The sequence below is a fragment of the Triturus cristatus genome, chromosome 12 (genome assembly GCF_964204655.1).
Source record: "Triturus cristatus chromosome 12, aTriCri1.1, whole genome shotgun sequence".
Lineage (NCBI taxonomy): Eukaryota > Metazoa > Chordata > Amphibia > Caudata > Salamandridae > Triturus > Triturus cristatus.
The window spans coordinates 139,126,257-139,141,335 of NC_140595.1; the positions used below are offsets into that span (position 1 = coordinate 139,126,257).

Below are 15,079 nucleotides of genomic sequence, written 5' to 3' on the forward strand. Positions count from 1 at the left end.
GGCCGAACTATCTTAGTATGAAGATTTTGCTACCGAGGTGCCGCATGTGCTTATATTTGACCTTATTGCTCTGATTGCTTAGCGGCCGGCCCTGGGGGGTTGTAGGCCCATACTTGTCAATGATCGAAATGTCAATAAAGGTTTTTCAAAAAAAAAAAAAAAAAGAGGAAGATGTTTGCTTTGCTATGGGTTACATCTTTACACGTTAGAATATTGCCAAGTTTCTTTTCGGTGCAATATATTAGGAAGGGCCTAAAAATATTGTTGGCACTATTTCCAATTTATGATAATGATATGTAGTGACTTAATGGACCAAAATAGGAACATCCCACTGCCATACTCAAAAATTAGAACCAAAGTGTTTAAATCAAGGTTACTTCAAAGAGTATGGGGGGGGGGGGTAAACACAGCCCAGTTGCACCCCCTTGTTGTCTCTGAATTCATCCTGTTCAATAGTTATCTGCTGTTGTTGAATCTGACCCCAGATAATCTTTAAGAATGGTGTTTCCCAATTATATTTATCACACCTCTTCTGTTACCAGCATTTGTCAATGATAACAACACCATCTCCTAAGCCACTTTATCAAAGTCTGACTTAAGGTGTAAAAATATTGCACACAAACTGTCCATCGCCGACATGATCCATTTTGTAGTGTTATTGTACAAAGTCCTTCATACTGAACAATGATCTCAATTTTCAATGCCCCTATGAACAAGGTGTCTAATGATGAGTTAGCCAAACTGGAGGTCACCTATACATTAGGTCACACAACCCTCAGGTTCAATCTCCGTCTGTGTTTTTTCCATGCTTCCTTGTTTGCGCCTTCATCGGTGGTCACATATTCGTACTGTCATTCTCCTTATATTTTCAGTCTTTCCTATCTGCTACCTAACATTTGCATGTAATCTCCATGGTGGTAGATGGAGTGGTATTGTGACTTATCACTGGCATGTGCAAGCAAGCAGAATGACGGAAGAGTGTTTCGCAATGTGGTTTTATCTGTAGAGTATGGTTTTGAGACTAGGACAAATGTGTCATCGCTCATTATTCTGGTAGACAGTTGTAGGAACCTGTAATGCTCGAAAACTGCTCAGGAGTGATCCTCCTTCTATTCAGTGCATATGATTGGCATGTATGTTTTCTAGTGCTGAATAAAAAAGCCAGGCCAACAATCACTAAGACATCTTTGCACACAAGAGGAATTCCTGTAAAAGCATAATCTGCACAAACATATTTTGTGAAAACATAAAGCACCATACCAAATTGCTAAGATCTTAACCTTATCAAATTCTCTAATACACAAATGGATGGATGCCTGGTATGATATAGAGGTACATTGTGTGTTTTGCAAGTGTATAGTGTGATGTAATGTTCGAAGGTGTGATGTAATGTAGAATGATGTGCTGTTGTTGGATAGTTTGTGTAGTAAGATCTGTTTAAAGTGTGGTATGGTGTATTGTTTCTTGTTAATGATGTAGGCTCCTGTAGAGTGGTGTTGTATGGTGCCTTGTTCCGTGGCAAAATGAGATGTACAGTGTGTGATAGAGTGCAAGGTGTTTTTTTATGATGTAACGCAATAAACAGGAAGAGACGGTGGACTAATACTTCTGCACCTCACGCTAGTTTCAAATTATGTACAGGTCCCGCGCAGCAAGCCCAGGCATCAACCGTCCAGTGACGCCTCTGTAATCCAGATCTTTAAAAAGCAAGCAGTGGGCGTGCACAGGGTGATAAAGTCCAGAGAGTAATAGTAAGTTTTCCGGAAATCTTTATTTTCAATTCTTTTTCAATGTAAAAACTTTAGGTTTCAACCAACGCGTTTCATTCTCTCATGGAGAACTTCATCAGGGCTCATAGGGGCAATGACCCTCACAAAACAGTTACAGAGCTAAATCAGGCACAAGTCCATAAGTACACAAAAGTAGAGTTATAAGGTCGCGCTACGGATCAGCGTGCGATGAGAACTGTGTAGCCCAGAAACAAGAACTTAGTGTTGGTCTCTAAATCTGTTTAATGACAGAGTGGTCATAGAAATAGATCAATCCTCCAGGCAGTAACACTGGGGTCTGAAGGGGAAATCCCCACGGCCAAATACGGACTCTTTATCACTGATCCAACGATCCGAGGGCCGGATGTGTGTGGTGTTGTGTTTTATGGTGTGGTATGAAATGAATTGATATATTTTGGTGCTGAATGAAGTTGTGTCTAATGTTCTAGCGTATTGACAAATAGTGCGCCATGGCTTGATGAAGTGTTGGAGGCTGTATTGCTTTGTGGGGGATTCTGTGTACATCTTACAGTGTGGTCAAATGTGATGGGTGTTGTGTTCAGGGTGCAGTGCTGTATAAAAGATTATGGTGCGATGTAGTCTATTTTGGTGTGTCAATGACTGTATGTCCGTGTTCCCACCATATAGTGTGGAATTCATCATTTTGGCCCAGTCTGTGGCGTGTAAATTAAAACAATAGTTAATAATTTAAGAATTAATAATTTAAGAACCTAGTATGGAGCCACAAGGGTGTTACATACATATTTAAGGGTCTCCTGTGACATCTGTAACATATTGTAAAAGTATGTTATGCATTTTAATATAGTATGGCATACACACTTCACATGGTCTATTTAGCACTATCAGCATCAATGGGTGTGTCATGGTAGTTCAACCATCTTCCAATCTTCCTCCAAACTAATGTGTGGGAGTCATCACCCTCTGTGCTAGAGTCATTCTAAGTCTGGCATTGCATTTTCCGTAACAAAACATTATATACCATTTTGCTCCCCACAGGAGCACTCAGCAAAGGTGGCACTGCTGCCAGAAGCGGTGTAATGCTGTGTGTTGAGATAAAAGGTATGCAGCCAGACTTGCTACTTCCCTGGGTGTCAGTTATCTGTTCTAGGAAGAGTCCACTGAGCTAGGCAACTATGTTGAGCTTGACCTAGACAAGTATGTTTTGAAATCTGGACACAAATGATCTGCAGGAACCATGTGTAGGTCTGAAAGAATCTTGGCGGCATAACCTACATCTTTTTCATTGTAATTATATAGCGCTTACTACCCCTGACAAGGCATCAAAGCGCTTTTCAGTGAGTAGCACGCTACTCCAGAACCCAAAAAGGATTAGTGGTGGATTAGTTTAGGGAAATATGTGTTAATTTGAGCAGTGGACATGTGAGTCTGTTAGTTGGATTGAATCCGATAATGGAGGTATAGAAGAGGGAAGAGTCTAGAAGGTGTTGTTTGGGAGATCATAGGAGTAAGATAAGTCTTGTGATGAGTAAAAGGAGAGATGGAGAATGGACAAGTCTCTAGAAAGGGATTTGAGAAATCATAGTAGTAAAATGAGGTTTGGGAAACATGAGGGATTAATTTAGAAAAGGTTACTTGGTAGATCATAGTATAAAATAAAGTTTTGGGTGATTCAAGGAGGGCTGGGAGAAGAGTCTAGAAAGGTTTATTTTGGAGATCATAGTAGTAGAATGAAGTTTGGGATGAGTCAGTGAGTGGAGGTAGAGGATAATTGAGAGAGGTATAGGGTGAGATAGTAGTGCATTGGAGAGATCCATGGTTTTCTTTTATGTTCTTTGTTCTCTCTTCTCCTTCTGAAGTAGGAGTCACGTAATAAATTTATAGACACATAACTACATAGAAAGGGTATACATGTATATGTTTTTTCTTCTTCTACAGCAGGAGTAAAGTAATAAATATGTAGATACATAACTACATGAAAAGGGTGTACATGCATAAGGAAGATAATGTATTGAGATTCAAAGTAGTATTGTTCAAACTCAAAACTTTCAAATGTAGCTGTACTTGAAGCTAATTTATTTTAAATGTTATCCTTTCCTCAATATTTCAATAGTGAACCACTTGTCATTAAAATAGTTATGATAATATGTACATATTGTGATATATGAATAAAACAGGGATCCATAAGCATCTAATCAAATAACTTATATGAAAACTATGCAGTGATTTATAAACAGATTAAGCATTGCATTATATATATATGCATGCCCTATAAGTATTGTACAAACTCAGACCTTCAAGTGTTGCTGTACATTAAGCTAATGTTATATATAAATATATATATATAGTTGTTGTTTTAAATGTATTTCTTTATTTTTAATTTTATCTTTTCCTCAATAGTTGAACAGTGTAGCACTTGTAGATAAATACTTATGATAATATTTACATATTGTGATAGATGAATAAAACAGGGACCCATAAGCATCTAATCAAATAACTTATATGAAAACTATGCAGTGACTTATTAACATGTTAAGAATAGAATATATTTATATACTTTTAACTATAAATAATATTTACATTTCTTAAAAAGACCTAAAGAATATCTATATATTTTAAAACCACAGTTATTATACATATTTGTACAAAGAAACACACAAACCTAGATACACACAAATAATTACTTTTATAAATGTTTACAAACACATGGATATGCTGTACATTAACCCCTTGCGTGCACATGACTGAACCACGCCGTCATGAGCCACGGGCGGCGTGTGCTCATGACGGCTTGGTTCCGTCATGCTGTGGCCGCTCCGCCCACGCGTCACTGATTCCCCGCCTGTGCGGGCGAAATAACGAGTGGGCGGAGTCGTGACGGAACCACGCCGTCATGAGCACAGCTCGCCTGTGACTCATGACGGCGTGGTTCCGTCACGAGCATGGCGGCGCCGCGCTCACCCCGCACCCCCCCCCCAGCGCCACGGCGGAATTTGCGCCGCGGCGAAGGGGTTTAGTTTAAGTATGGTGGTTATGCAGGAAAGAGCTAACTCTTGAGTAGTCTTCTGAAGGTAGAATGTTTGCGGGTAACGAATTCCATAGTTCGGCTACTTGAACAGAGTGAGAGGTATCACCTATGTTTCTTTCTTGTATGGTGGGGTTTTGAGATGAGGTGCCAATTTTGAGCGGCGGTTCCTTTTTTTAATGTATTTGATGATTTTATTCCTGATGAAAAGCGGTCCTGTTCCATGTATTGCTTTGTGGGTGATGCAAAGCAGCTTGAAGGTGGATCTTCTGGCAACCAGTAACCAATGTAGGGCCCTCAAGGCCGGGAAGATGTGGGCTTGTGGCTCTGCATGTAGGAGTAGTCTGGCAGCAGAGTTTTGAATCCATTGTAGTCTTTCCATAGTTGATAAAGATGAACCGTGGTTGAGACTATTGGCGTAATCAAGTTTAGAGAGTACAAGAGAGATAGTAGCCTGAACCTTGTATGGAAATCCGAGGTGGGGGAGATGAGTCGTAGAGTTTTCACGGTAATGAACCTTGATCTTGCTAATTTGTCCACTGGGCATTCATTGAAAACTTGGAGTCCATGGTAATTTCCAGGTTTCTTACTTCCTTAGAAACTTTAACAGGTATTCCCAGATCGTCAGGCCAGGTGCAGAGTGGGCCATAATTTTTCCAATCACCACATGTGAGAATTATCTTATTGGAAGCATTCAATTTGAGATGGCTCCATATCATCCACTGATCAACGTCTCTGAGGCAACTAAAGCTTTGAGAGTTTCCAATGTCTTTGGGGCGTTCCAGTTTAAGGTGTATTTGTGTGTCATCTGCATAGTCTTAGCAGGTGAGGTGCAATTCATTGATCATTGCCGGTAATGACTTCATGTAGATGTTGAAAAGCATAGGTGGGATGATAGAGCCTTGAGGGACCCCTGCTTTTTTGAAGTACAGTTTGGATGAGAAAGGTGGAGAATGGATGACATTTGTTCGGTTTTGAAAGTAGGATGTGATCCAATCGAGAGAAGTCCCCTCTATGCCAGCTTTGTAGAGTCTTTGTATTAGCGTGCATGTTCAACTGTCTCGAAGGCAGCTGAGAGGTCCATGAGAAGTAGTGCAGCAGCCCAGGATGCTTGTTTCCTGACTAGGGAAGACCTGGCTTGGCAGTTCGGGCTGGACTGTTCCCATAAGGAACAGGGTCAAATGATTTGCATATGTCTGGGTCTGAACTGGGGTGGCAAAGTGAGCTAAAGAACGATGATGGATTAAACCCAGATCTGTGACTGGGGGTGAGTGTCTGAAAAGTTTCAGCGCTCCGTCCATCATCTCCTTGTGTTTGCCCCAATTTGGCAGGGTATGCCCAGACGTGGGTCCCTTGCTCACATTGCCACTGGACTTAAGCTAGACTGGCTGATGAGGGGTGTTACCCTAAAACTGGTCCCAGGATGCTTGTTTCCGGTCCATGGAAGACCTGGTTTGGCTGTTCGGGCTGGACTGTTCCCATAAGGAAAAGGGTCAAGGCTGATTTGCATATGTCTGGGTCTGAACTGGGGTGGCGAAGTGAGCTAAAAAACGATGATGGATTCAACCCAGATCTGTGACTGGGGGGTGAATGTCTGAAACCTTTCAGCGCTCCGCCCATCATCTCCTTGTGTTTGCTTAGTGGGAGAAGCCCCAGCAACAACACGGTCAGTAGAAGGAGCCCAAGCAATTATGTCAATAGTGAACAAGATCCACAGCAAAGATGTTGAAGAGGAGGACTGGGGATCCGTTTTGCCGAGAGAAAGCTGGACCAGTGAAGACCATGTTTGAGGATGGTCATGGATTAACCCCTTCGCCGCGGGGGTAATTCCCCCGCGGCGCGGGCGGGCGGCGGCGCTGTGCTCGTGACGAGCCCAGCTCGTCATGAGGCACAGTGGAGCTGTGCTCATGATGAGCTGAGCTCGTCACGACTCCGCCCACTGATTGATTCTCCCGCACAGGCGGGGAATCAATCGCGCGCGGGCGGAGCGCGACCGTTATGACAAGCCCAGCTCGTCATGAGCACAGCTCCACTGTGCCTCATGATGAGCTGGGCTCGTCATGAGCACACAACGGGTTAAGCAAGTACCTCTGGTGGAAGCAAGAGGCCTAGGAGTGCCTACAGAGTGGTGAATTACTAAAGGAGGGTGGAATGCAAGAATATATTACTCTAGAGAGGGTTGAAATTGAAAACTAAGGGGAAAGAATAAAGATAAATTAACCTGATGGGAAAAAATTATCAGGAAAACAAAAGCCCTATAAACCTTTCAAATATCCAAAATCAAAAAAAGGATATGCTTTGTTAATCATGTAGAAGAGGCGAACACAGGTATGCAAATACTTTAAAAGGAAGGAGGTAAATGCCAGTAAGAAAACTGCAAAGCCCTAAAGTGAAGCTCAACTTTAGAGGGGAACAGAGGAGATTTTCTCTGGATGCAAAAATCCTCCTAATTTATCAATGGTATGAACCCTGTCAATATATAAGACACCAATAAAATAAGAAGGGGATGATAAGATCTATGTACATCTATTTTCTAATAACACTCCCCAGTTTTCTTGAGGCATTCTGGATATTCTTTGGGTTGACCCTTCAGTGGAGAAGAGTGTCATTGGACTGACATTTCCTGGTGGATGAGGGAAGTAACGGAATAATCTTATTTGAGCTTTTCAAAAGTAGAAAGCAGGAAGAGGGTCAATTTGTTCACATGATCCTAGTGCTAAGGCAAGTGTCAAAGGCAACTCTCAAAGTCAAGCACTGGTCACGTGAGTGGCTAAAGGTCCCAGATCTTCTGGCCACAAAGCATCAGACCAAGGTGAAGACTTGCTGCCAAATACCAGGTTTCAGTTTTGTTCAAATTCACTCAGATGGAATTAGCATATTATCAAAACCTTTCTAGGACAAGATGTCTGACACCAACGTCAAGAAGATGGCATGAGAGAGACCACATCAACGGTCATCAGAGTGTCAAATGGGACAAACGCAGCCAGGCCTCTATCGTCCACAATAAATTTAAAATCGTGAAGACCTAAGCTTGATACTGCCTCAGTGGCACGTGTGAGCAGACTCAAGAAACTCATGTCTCTCAATAATGAACGACATTTGTGCATCTGCGATACTTTGCGCAAGCTTTACTGGATAGGGGAAGAGAGGATATAACATTGTTCTGGTCTGGTTTGACAAATGAGAAAGTCACTCTTCCCCAGTCGCCACCTAAAAACCGACAATTCACATCTAGGCTGAACGGTCTAACTGTTTTAGCCACCAGGTTAACAAATGTGCCCCCACCGAAGGAAGGTGGTGTTGGCTTTCTCTAACCATTCCAGTTGGGCTCTCTCTGAGACACCTTTTTTTTCCTCTCTGTCATAAATGCCTGCGTGCTTGATGTCTCTCTTGTGTCCTACGGTTTATAGAATCATTTGCATGACGTCACATAGCACCACTAATGATCAGGCATACCTTTTAATGTAGTCTTCTACAAAGAAAGTGGAGAAAATCTATTGACTAACTTCCTTGAGATATCCCAGTAACCAAAAAATAGCCAAAAAACAATGGATTAGCCACTAATTTCGGGTACCAGCGTATAAGCGCCTCGACACTTCGTAAGAAGTAGTTAGCAGCACTATATAAAAGAAATTACACTACACTACAGTGGTAGACAGTTTCTTTATTCCAAATTATTACCGATTTTGTCATTCTGTTTGCGTACGAAGCCTCTTAAAGAACTCTGAAGCAAGCAATTGCGATCGAAAACAAAAAATACTATATATTTTTCTTACTTTTGACACAACTCACATATCACTCAGCCAATGCGCCTAGAAGCTACGATACATGCTATTTGGAGGGTTTAAGAAATCGCAACCATCTGTGTGTACCTACCTGGATGACGCAGGGTAAATGTGAGGCTTCTCAGGTCGCAGTCGGGTGCGTGATGGTGATTGTCTTGTCTTGAATAGCTGGTGAATTTCTGCACGTCGTGCTGGGTGGCTGGCTTCCTGGGACAGTCAATGCCTATCTAGTTTCCCTGCAGGCTGCTCCCGCTACGTCACTATGGTAACAACCATCAACAATGCATGAGCCGCCTCCAGGGAGACTGGCGGGCGGATCCTCCAACCAGGAGCCTCAGGAAGCGGGCGAAGCCAACTACGTTTTCCCCACCGCGGTGTATTTTGTGTTGGTGACCAAAAGTGTTGTGCCCACACAGCAGAGGCGCAACTAGAGCCAAACAACAGCAAGGCCTCATTAACATGCAAATGGTCTTTTAAAGACCTGTGAAGTGCTCGGGTGCGGCTGTGTGTTCGCCCGGGAAGCTCTCTCATCCTGGGCTGCCACACACGAGAGGGGGGGGGGGGGGACTGAAGCCCTTTGATTCCAATGGGTGTTGCGCGCCTGCCACACAGGTACGTAGGGTGCCTGTGTCTCCTACCCTCTCTGAAGAAATGGGCGTGTTGGAGGATGCCTATTGCACGACTAAACTGACAACTAAAGGGAAAGAATTGAGATAAAATAACCTGATGGAAAAAAATATCAGGAAAACAGTAGACCTATAAACCTATCAAATATCCAAAATAACAAGCATTGAAAATGCAATAGGTCTTGCCTTTGATTAAGTTAAAGCCATTTGCTGTGCTAATGGTAGTGTATAGCAAAGCAAATGGCTTTACCTTACTGAAAGGCGAGCCCTATTGCATTTGTAATGCTTTTTTAGGTCTCGCCTGAGCCAGCGCATGGGTTGCACTGGCGAAACATTTAGTAAGTGGGCCTTTCAAAGTCCTACCACGCACTTTTGCTGGCCTCAAGCTTCGGTTACGCGCGCGGGCACGCGCGCAGCCGTAATCTGGCTTTCCTCGCTCCGCCCCTCCCCCACCACAGAGCGCGTCTCGTGGCCGCACGTCTTGTTTTCCCTTTCCCTCTGCAATGCTTTTCTGCTCCTGTCACTTAAACAGATTCCGTCTCCACCCTCCAGGTCTAAACTGGGCAGTCTCCTCCCATTGCTGGCATTTTCACATTCTTCTCGAGTCTTGCTGTGCAGGCCCCCGTTTTATTGCGAGGATGGTTTGTTTTTCCACTCCTCCTGCAATATCACTCCCAGGGGTGTTTGCTTTTCTGGGTACTGGCCATTAATACGCTTTTGCATACACCACAATAACGTGGGACATCCAGTGTAACACACCATGAAACGTTCCAAATAAACATGAACCAACCAAGTGACTGAAATCCCCTTGGGTTGCTGTTGCGGTTTCAGACCACCCCTCAACTGACAACGAGCCTTTCTTTTCTATTTTGGGGTGAGCAGCTGTTGATCGTTCATTTCCACTGATTATGCCCGGGTGGAGGGAGAGAGTAGGGGGTGTGGCAGGTGGGCTGGCGTTGCTTGATAACATTGCCTGTCTGAGGGTTGGCTCTGATGAGCCTTTGTATCCTGCAATAACATTGCAGCGCCTTGTTTGACCAACTCGAGCACTGCAGACACATTGCCTTCATTTAGCAGAGCCACAAAGTCCTTTATTGTCCAGGGGGCAGTTTGGCGCGAGGTCGAGAGTGGAAGGCCGCGAGGTGCTGGTTCCTCAAATAGCTGGCAGGTTATTTGATTTTCAGCAGTTACTTGTGTGAAGAACAGTTAGTTTACCCTGTCACCTTAGCAAGTAAACTACGAACACGTAACGCTGTGCGAAGATGAGGCGCCTAAGACCCCAAAAGTGACATGCCATCTCCTAAACGACTTGTTCACTGCTTCGCGTTGCAACCGAAATACATACTGTTTCTCACACATCAAAGCGACAAAACGTGAATTAGCTTGTCTCATTCTGCAAGAAAGGTGACATTTTATTGTGATGCAATAAGCCCCCAGTATTTACACATATATATTCACTTTTTGACCACTTTGTTTGAAATAATTGTAGTCAACCATCGATTTTGATAATTGGAAGGTGTTTTTCAAAATGTCATTGTTATACATCATGTAATTTTGGGAAAATATACACAAACATTGGACAGCGAGCAACAGGTTTTGGCCAGGAATTCTCACGCAGGATAAACCATCCCTCAAGTGTAAAGTTTCTTTTAATTTGACTGTGCACAATAGTATTATGATGGTGTTTTTAAATGAAGTTGTTTAATTAAGTTGAATCAAGAGAACACGTGAAGTTCAGTGCCTGTTTGAGTGAATTATGCAGTGTCCCTTGTCCTAGATTAATTGAATACAACATGTTTCTTGAAATATGATTAGAACTCAGACATACAAAGTGCATATTAATCTAAATACAAAGTCTTGATCTACTAGTTTGCTGGGTTTATGACACCGCCCTGGTGACATTACATGTGAAGTCTAATGGCTCACTGTAGGAGGGTGGAGTAGCAGACGCAGCCATAAGTCTCGGCAGGGAGTTCATTTATGGAAAAGAGCCACCTAGCGAAGCAAAGAGGCCCAGCTCGGCAGGCGCTCATGTGAGAAAATAAATAGCTGTTGTGTGTGAAAAGTGTGGCAGAGCAGAAAGAATACAGAGGAGCAGGACAGCATGCCAGGTCCGTCATGGTGGGGAAGTGCACGGAGCAGAGAGGCACACTGGCGAGAGAGCCATAAAAGCACAGATGTGGGAGGAAGAGCAACAGAAGGGGGACCTCGGAAACAGACCTACCGCTGCGCATCGGGGTTGAGCTAACGCCAATTAAGTAATTGTTTCCCTCATTCCAGCACAAAAATGAGAAACATTGAGCAATAAATCTTACAGGCTATAAATAAATGAATAGTGCGTTAAACACAAAACATGTACAACAAAAAGCACCCGTAAATGGCGCCTGACAATAGTGACTTTTGCGTTTCAAAATCTGAATGTTTTTATTTATGTAGCTAAAAGAAAGCACTGCTTTGTTAATTTGCACAAGCACAGTGGTACACAATAATGGGTGCAGACTGCAAATAAACAGCGTGCTGCATGGTGAAATTTTGAAGAGTGCTTCACGTTTGCAGTTAACCGCGAGGCAAATGCTTTCGAGGAATACGAACCGCTGCAGTGCTGGGGCCAAGCTGCCCTCTGTTAGCCTCGGTCGGGGGCACACACGAGTGCACCATTAAAGACCTGGTAGTGTGGTAGCAGGGGGGGCAGCAAGGATCTGCAGCATGCAGCTGAAGTGCTCCCTGGAGTCAAAGTGCAACAGCAGTAACCTGAAAAGTGTGAGGAAGAGCGGCTACTTGCACAGTCACACAAGAGGTTTTTCGTGCAGCTGGGGCCGGGAGAGACGCCTGAGGAGCTGGCCCAAGTACTAGGAGATTGAAAAGAAGTGGCACAGCAGGCCGCCCATGCGCAGCATTCGCTCCACTCCTCTAAGTAACAAGATGAAAACCAATGTAAAACCATGACGGAGTAGCGTTTATTGCAGTTTTATATAGCGCAAACTCCACACAAAGATATTGGTTCACTGTGCATGAGCATCGGTTAAATTACACAAGATCACATTCATGTTTTGAGGCACGGGGAGAAGTGATGTGCCCAGAATCACAGGATTTTGAGCACACCGAGATTATATCATGGTTCTCAAATTCCAAATTCTGCAGTTCTGGTTGTAACGCCACAGTCAACCCTGCAGCTGTACAGACGTGGAGATTAAGACGCACAGCTGCTTCTGTCATTGCATACAGATATACAATATAATACTGATAAAGCAAGTAATATTACAACTACAGCAAGCCAGGGCTATTGGCTTTGCCAATGGTTGTTGTTTGTGTAAGATAAATCAGCAACAACTACGGCTTCCTTGTATATAACATTGAAAATGCTTCAGTTCTGAAATGATGAGACTGAAAGAACTATAACGAGTCTCCTTGAAGTTACCTCAAAATCAGTGACGACCCCGAGGGCAAAAATGGACAGCCCGATAAAAACCCAGTTTGGCAACTGCTTTATAGAACTGCCAGTGCAGAGCACCGGCAGGACCCGGCCCACTTAAAGCCCTGGCTCGCACCTGTAGGAGGATGGAACCCAGCAGGGACCACAGGTCCTGACGCACTCGTGATCACGTAGCACACACAGCACTGGCAGTAAAAGCGTGCCCTAGCCGGCTGTGCCCTGGCATCTGTGGGGGACTAGGACAACTAACGGCGACACTGAGTCAGTTTTGGTGCAGGTCAGTTCACACAGAGGCCCAGAGCTCTGCGCACGCTCCTACAAGCAAGATTAGCCAGGATGGAAGGCAACCCCAGCAGGCCAACCTACAAGATGAATACAAATGTAAAACCATGATGGGGTAGCGTTTATTGCAGTTTTATATAGCGCGAACTCCACACAAAGATATTGAATCACTGTGCATGAGACCCGGTTAAATTACACAAGATCACATTCATGTTTTGAGGTATGGGGAGAAGTGATGTGATGTGACCAGAATCACAGGATTTTGAACAAGCCGAGATTCAATCATGGTTCTCAAATTCGAAATTCTGCAGTTCTGGTTGTAACGCCACAGTCAACCCTTCAGATGGACAGACGTGGAGATTAAGTCTCACAGCGTCATTAAATGGAGCCTTGCTGGTGGTTGTATACGACAACTTGTACTTTGCTGCTTCTGTCATTGCATACAAATATATAATAAGTGAAAGAGGACCGCGCTGCAGCCGGAGCATGGGGATCTCTTGTCTTTATGGGGCCATGTGTTTCTAATTAGAAACACACGGCCCCATAAAGATAAGAAATTGCTTTGCGACAGCAGCAAAGCAGGCCACTGAGTCCGGATCGGAGGCAAAAGGGCGTGAACCCAAAACCAGCATAAACGGTGACGCCAGCCAATGGAAATGAGGAATGTCATCCTTAACAATAAATCTCGCCGAGCGAGCAGCGCATGCACTGCTACGCTAGACGAGACCTAAAAAGAGATATGCTCTTTTAATCGTGTACCAGGTGCAGATGCTGAAGCGCCATGATTGCTGTGAAGACACGTGGGTGTTAATGAATTCTAACAGGCACGATTTATCATTGTTCAGCCACTTTCCAATGCCAGCTCATGCCACTTCAATGGGAACCCTCCCTTTTTTTTTATTCGGTGATTACATTTATTGCTGTATAAAATATACCTGTAGAGCAGTCTGCAGGCACAAAATCAACAGGCCATTATTCTGTGAAACAGGATGTGCAGTTTCACTTCTCCAATGCCACTTCTGGAACAGAGAAGTTTGAATTACGTATATAAAATATTTTATAGAGCCCTTAGACTCTGCAGGGTCTGCAACTTTGTCTTTGTCCCAAAACACTGACCAAACATAGGTTGTGTGTTTTAGGTCCCGCCTAAGACAGTGCACGTTGACTGTAGTGTAGGGGGATATGTTGTTAGCTTATGGTGGGCTTCCTTCGACTCCGACCATTGCTTATCATCAGTTGGCTTCATTGTCACTCTTATTTGCTTGCTTGTGGTGTAGCGCAAACATTGTCCACCCTTTATACGTCACAAATACTTAATACATACAAGACATGAACGTTCACTTAGCATTTTAATTGTGTGGTTTAACGATTAATGTAAGAGTTGCACTTGACATCATTACTAAAGAGTGCATTCACCGTAGGGTTAGAGAATTTACTTAATTAAATAAACCATCCTTAGTAGATGATGTAGTTACTAAATAGATGGAATTAGAATTTCATAATGTGTGCTTTAATAACTTGAATGACAATTATTGATTAGCAAACTAAATTGAAAACATCCTCATATATGCAAAATGTGACTTCACTTAAAACGATTATAAGAATTTATGTAATGGGTGCATTATTATTTCATTTAATTTAAATGTAGGTCCTAGCCATACTTACACATGATTATTTTAAAGATACTGTATGTAACGTGTAATGTGAGTCTAATGCACCAGAAACATATTCATTTGTGTTTAAATGTGCACACGCATAATAAATGTGCACCATTGAGTTAATTCTTTACACTTGTCCTGACTAGGTCTTTATTACACCATGCTGCATAAATACTGGTTTCCATTTTCTGCTAAGGTGACATTTCTTGCAGGTATCCACATTCATTGTTAGTTGTAGAATTGATCCATTACTGTACTAGCGATGGAAGAGAGGGCCTGAGAAGAAGACCTTGATGAAAGAACATGAGGAGCCAGAGCGTCAACTAAAAGGTCTATTCAGCAATGTTGCAATGTAACCTGTGTGTGAGAAGGAGATGTCGTTCCTACATACAGAGTGGGATTTTCCCTGATGTTGCAGTCTGCAACATGAGAAATGGAGTAGGACAACAGTCCCCTAATGATGCGTACAAAGGGGTGTTACCTAGAAGACCCTTGTGTCATATAACTTAATGTTCACACCAT

At 43.2% G+C, this 15,079-nt stretch overlaps 1 protein-coding gene across 5 annotated transcripts in view; it reads right to left on the bottom strand.

The window, feature by feature from the left end:
• Nucleotides 1–15,079, bottom strand: part of TTC24 (tetratricopeptide repeat domain 24) — a 156,897-nt gene that overhangs the window by 104,072 nt on the left and 37,746 nt on the right. Inside the window, exon 1 of one of the 5 annotated variants that reach the window (XM_085638187.1) lies at nucleotides 8,650–8,779. The exons of the other annotated variants lie outside the window; for them this stretch is intronic. The gene's annotated coding sequence lies outside the window, so the exon portion shown is untranslated. Of the gene's footprint in view, nucleotides 1–8,649; nucleotides 8,780–15,079 lie in introns of those variants that run through there. 5 annotated transcript variants of the gene reach the window in all.